We start from the raw sequence: 6,000 nt of genomic DNA, 5'->3' as shown, positions 1-6,000 counted from the left end.
GTAGGAGCGGCGGGATGATGATGAGTATATAAACAAAAAAGACCAAAAAGAAGAAATGGCAAGAGACATTTTATTTCGATAGAGGAAATAACCATGTGGAAAACAGGGCAGGTATTCTCTACAATGACACCCGTAGACCAATTGAAAGGGATGTAGCGCAGCTTGGCCCTTGTTTTGGGTACAAAATGTCACGGGTTCCAATCCCGTCATCCCTACCCTTCTCCTCTGGGCAGTAACGAGGAATCCATTAAGATCAATTCAAATTGGACATAAAAAATCTTTTATTTAATGAGACTATATGCATACAAATTTTGGGTAAGTAAGAAAATCATCCTTTTTTCTTTACAGTCGTATCTACTGTGATGTGATAAGAAAACGCTCTTAGTTCAGTTCGGTAGAACGTGGGTCTCCAAAACCCGATGTCGTAGGTTCAAATCCTACAGAGCGTGATTCCGAATCAGCAGACCCCATTACCGAGATATGACAACTCTTTTTTAAAGAAATAGTCAAAAAAATGAATCCATTTTCTATTTTGGAAGAACAACGACCAACTAACACTTTTACTTTAACTTATGATTCAAAAACATTAATTGCACATAATATATCGAATGAGAAGAAAAGGAAAGAAGAAAGAACTGAAGCTGACAGATCGAGATTGGAGTGAAACAAGAAAAAAGAAGCTTACCAGGGCCCGCGGTAAGGCATGAATCAATGCAAGTGGACAGGCAGCAGCCATCCAGCTTTAAAGAAAAGAAAGACAGAGGCATTATGAAGGCAACTACCTGGTAACACCTCTCTACCAAGGAGCCTGACGGCCTATGGTCACGCATGAATAAATAGGAAGAGGAGCTACTTCAGGGCTCTCGGACTCATTCTACCAAATGAGCTAGACCATGTTAGAATCAATGAAAAGAGATAGGCCATGGCATTACAGCGGCGGACCAATCTCCAAAGGGTCGAGTTAGTAAACTACCTTTCACCATCAAGAAGTAGAAAGACCTTAGGCAATCGATCTCTTCTTCTCATTTCTTTCTAGTAAAGTCTAGTCGGCGAGATTTCTTCACGAGAAGCCCTCCGCCCTACCTTTGATTAGAAGAAATAGGAAGAGCGATGGAAGAGATCTTCGAACTGATTGATATGCAAGTCGACGGTCCGGGTTCTATCAGCCGTACCAAGAGCTAAGCAAGCCAAGAGGAGGACCGGACCAAGCAAGCCCACTCGGGGCAGTAGCAGACTCAATAGGCGATCGCAGAGTTCTTTCTATTAGAGGCGAGAGCATCTTACTCTCTTTCTTTCTACTGATGAAAGGTAGGGCCTAATCTAGACTTAGGGCTTCCATTAGGAGATTGCATACCTTTGGGATTATGAAAGGCAAGTCTTCTGGCAGGAGCTCTACTCCAGATCCCGGTCGACTAAGTCAATTCCCAAATGCACTGACTTCTTCTACCAAATGAGCTTCTTGCCCGTCACTTTGATTCAAACTCGATAGCCGAAGTCGTTGCTTGACGCTGCCAGATCGATCCTTCCTTGAATGGAAACAGGTACCTGAGCACGGGACGGGCCTTTAATTGGTGACCGATCAGTCAATTCTTTCTATGTCTAGTATCATGAAATGCAGTTTCCATGAAAGGTAAAAGCAAGGCCAAAGGAAAGGGGTCGAAGAGAAGTTCGACCATGACATAAGAAGAGGGACAAGACCTGTAAGAGAAGACTTGGCTGCTAAGTCGAGGAAGACAGAACAGAGGAAAGGATATTGTGCGGCTCTATCTTTCTACTTCTATGAAAGGCAAGTGTTCAGGGACTCTGGGCTAAGATAAGAGACCCAGGGATCAAAGACGAGATCTATCCTAAAGAGAAAGAAGAAGAAAAGAGGACTCTCGAAGCCAAGTAGTAAGATCCCGGCCGAACTAGTAGAAGAAAGAATGCCTCAACAATCGATTGAAAGACGTCAGGCGCCTTTCATAGCAATCCATAGAACGAGCTATGGAAAGAAAGAATTCAATTCCCATCCCTTCACTTCAAAGCGGGAGCCATACTCCCGACCTCTCTCCACTACCAAAGAGAAGAGAAGACAAAGAACGAAGCCGGATCATCTCTTCCTTCTGGCTCCATCTATGGCTTATGGATCTTGGGGATGGTTTCCAATGGGCAACCCTGGAAGCGAAGAGACTTAGAGGAGAAGGCTTACTTGTCAAAGGCAGGCTTAGAGGCTCATTCAAAGTTGCAAGCTGATCCACTTACTTCCTTTATCAATTACGGGGGAGCCGTCCTAGGCCCTAAAGCGAACCTATACCTTTCACTAAGTCCCTCTCTCTCTGCAAATCCCATTCCTATGGTCGACATTCCTATCCCTCAGCTCTAGGTGACAAGGAGCGTAATATCCTAACTATACTCCCTTTCATCCTGACGGCCTATGGTCGATGACCCCGCTCGAACTCGACGGAAGTCTCTTTCGTTATGACTGATTCTGCCAACCAAATGAGCTAAAATCATGATTCAATCAATCTAGTCCCAAAATTCCCTTATCTTATCGAATGAGCCTCTAACCCAGGCTTTCCATCCCTTACAACTACCTTCCTCTAAGGCATCAGCCATTACCGTCACTATAATCTAATAGGAGGCTCCCTACTCATTCCAAGAAAAGAAGCCAAAAAGAACAGAAAGAAGTCTACGAGCGCCTATCTCTTCTCTTATCCACGCATATCGGTCTTTCTCCGGCTGCTCCAGGTAGTGCTCTTGGCTACTGCTTGCTTGGGACATTCTCTACTTACGGCTCTCAGCGGCACCCTCATTCTATCATAGATCGTAACAACCAGGCCCAGAAAGGTTGAAAACAAGAAATCGAAAGACTTAGATGAGAGCCTCGTGACCTCCTCTGAGTGCTATTCCCATCGTCAATTCTCTCATTCATTCACACGAAGGACTAACCTCTCCCTGACGGTCTGTAATGTACCGCTAACCCTCATTCTATTAAAGTAACCTTTAATCCTCTCCTTTCCTTAAGAAGACCATCCTTAGAACACGGGACTCGTGAGACAAGAAGACAGATCTTTCATAGCAATCTATTAAGAGCGCTTGGGCAGCTGGATCGAAGGGCAAGCGGAAGGTAGAACCTATACTTTGATGACAAGAAATGGAAAGAAGGATGCAATCGCGAATCTCTTTCTAAGAACCGGGGCCCTTACTCATCCAGCACTCGAAGATATCTAAATAGAAAGGGATGCTCTCGCCTAATAGAAGCCCTAGCGCCTACTTCCTTGATTACAATTACAAGAAAGGAAGATAAGGCATCAGTGCAACGGAGAAGAAGCCTTTCCAAGATTAGAAGGAAGCGTATCTATCGCAATGAGCGTCGGACCCTATACAGTCCTCGTCTATTGTGGTATGAAGCGTCTGCCTACCGTCACTATAGATAGGGATAGGATAGACAAAAGATGAACGAGACCTGGATATATCTGTCTCGGCGCTTCCATGTAAGATCCTTAGCGAAAGCACCTATAGATCTGCACACCGTCCAAACTGCCTTTTGGGAATAGTTCATGCCGTGTGTGGATCGAACTCCAAGCAAGGGCGGTAAGGCGCTGTGGTCAATCTTCAGATATGGAGTAGGTACCGAACCGGAGTCAGAGTCAGCTGCGGCATTTCATTCAGTCAGCTTGGCTTTTTCTATAGTTTGCCTTTTTGTTTTGTCTACCTTCTTTAGTCAATGTCGCATTGGTCCATTCCGCTTAGCAGGCGTCTATGTTCATCGACTGGCATTCCGTTAGATTGACTTAGGCTTAGAACTCTGGCTCTACAAGAAAGGGTGGCTATCCACTCCTCGATGAGGGTGACAATAACAACACTTGAATAGAACCTCTCTTCAATTGATTTAAGAAAGCTAATTAGCCAGAACTAGATTTAAACTATAAGCTACCCCCCCGGGAAGGGATCCAAAAAGACTCATACGCTTGATGAACAGACAAACCCTCTCTCAGACGGACGGACCATAATTTGGGATTCCCATAAGACAGGGACTAATCCAAATCTGTTGCCTCACTCTTTGTTGTTGCATCGAGCAGATCATTGCTAGTGGTGCCATAATACTTTTTCTTGCCTATGGGCTTTACACTAATCTAGTTGTGTCAGACGGGTAATCGAAGAGGTGAAGCAATTCTGATTCGATAGGTTTGAGAAGCGACGAAGTATGGGCGTAGATCAGTTTAGAGAGTTAAGGCGGCAAAGTCATGAACCCCAGGGAAATCCGCCGATTGGTCATCTTAAGCTTCTTGTTTGATCGGGGAATGAAATTTGAAATTTTTATGATAGAAAAAGAATCTTCTTCGATGACTCTCTTCCACTGGTACCATCCCATCTTCCTCTCTTGCTCTCGGTAAGTCAGTCAATAGCGGCTACTAAGACTATGGTTGTATAGGACGTATGAGGAGTCTCGCTCTGTAGCCTAGTTGATCTCTACCATTGGGCCTATTTGCCAACTGCTAGAGCGTAAATCAACCCAAGCCGAAGAGCCTTCTTCTTACCTTACACCTACCAAACCTATCTGGTCTTTGGCGGCCAGACAAATGTCTGTGAAGGGGGTGTTCCAAAAAGAGTAAGCTCATTCTCAAACAAAGTCCCATATTCACCCATCGCACTAGGATAGCTTGCATCTATTAGTAGTAAGCTTTTCCACCCACCTACCCGAACGAAGGCACCGGCTCTCTCTAGCGCTAGTGATCTATGGCTCTTAGGCCCCCATCCCAAGGGGGTATTCCATGCTTGACTGAATAAGAGCTTTTCACTTTAGAGGTTCCATATGCTCATCAATCACAATTGTACGTACTAGCGAACAAGAGTGTAAAGAGAATCAACAACTGGTACTTTTTGGTTTAGCTCTATCGGTGAGTCTCCTAAATCGAATAGGTGAATAATAGCAAGAGTAGCTACAGATTTCTCTCTTAGGGTCGGGGCGTGGACTGGGGAAAGACTTGACTTAGACTACAGCTCTTGGGCACCTGCCATCATCGGCGAACGACGGAGCTTACCCGCGGCCATTGTCAAGGAACGATATCTCTTAAAGAGCCCTTATCAGAATCAGACAGGAGATCTTGCTTTTTCTTCCTAATGAATCCTAAGACCCCCGCCGACTGAGAAATCCTGCATCAAGAGAGCCGGCCATCTAGCTGCCATTAAGCTTTTCCTATTGGGATTTGGAGAACGTCGAATCAGAGAATCTCTTTCACTCCCGGCTGAGTCAACAAGACTTGTGACAACAGACGGAAGAGCCTATCTTTTCTCTATGGTCCGGGCATTGAGCACAGGGATGAAAGTTGTTCAACAAATCAACAAGAGCGGAGTCGTTCACAACTATCTTCTCTACCTAATCCACTGCTCGAGCTAAGCGCAGGGCTTCTTCCTTGCAACAGCGGAGAACAGAGCAGCAGCAAGACCATCATATTGAATAGTATCGGATTCTATTCTGTATCAGAAGGACAGTGTAGACCCTTGAGTACGAAAGTAGGCTCTTTTACTAGGCTATTCTTCCCATTTCGAAAGAGGAGTTCCCAGATACCGCACCACTATTCTATTAATAGACCTTACCGCCAATCCCAGGGGCGTAGCGATAGAAAGTTTGTCAAAGCGAGGGATGGGGGAATACACAAGATCTTGATTTGTCTCAGCCGCTCTCCCCAGGGCAGAATCCGTTTGATATCGCCACTAGATTAGATACGTTAGTTAGCTTTCGTTTAGTAGCTTCATGCCACTCAAGCACAGCGAGGGGATCGGAGAGGAGCAGCATTGGGAAAGTCTGATTCAATGAAAGCCCTTTTGCCAGCGTAGATGAATCTTCTATCCAGATCTAATTTCGACCCGTCTTCCAATCCAAGACACCTTCAACCAACCGTAGAGATCAGGGTTGAGATATCAAAGTCGACCTCCTTGTCAGGTCAGATAGATGCCTGGCATAGAGAGATGCTTAAAACATCATTCTCTGACTGAAAACAGAAGCGACGAAGCAAG

At 45.1% G+C, this 6,000-nt stretch overlaps 1 non-coding gene across 1 annotated transcript; it reads left to right on the top strand.

Moving 5' to 3' along the window:
• The first annotated feature begins 375 nt into the window (after positions 1-375).
• Positions 376-449, top strand: TRNAW-CCA (transfer RNA tryptophan (anticodon CCA)). Its single transcript has one exon. It is a non-coding gene; the product is annotated as a tRNA-Trp (tRNA).
• The last annotated feature ends 5,551 nt before the right edge of the window (positions 450-6,000 follow it).

Source organism: Populus euphratica, unplaced genomic scaffold (genome assembly GCF_000495115.2).
Source record: "Populus euphratica unplaced genomic scaffold, PopEup_1.0 scaffold178.1, whole genome shotgun sequence".
Lineage (NCBI taxonomy): Eukaryota > Viridiplantae > Streptophyta > Magnoliopsida > Malpighiales > Salicaceae > Populus > Populus euphratica.
Note: the sequence above shows the minus strand (reverse complement) of the source record. Positions and strands in the feature narration are given on the sequence as shown.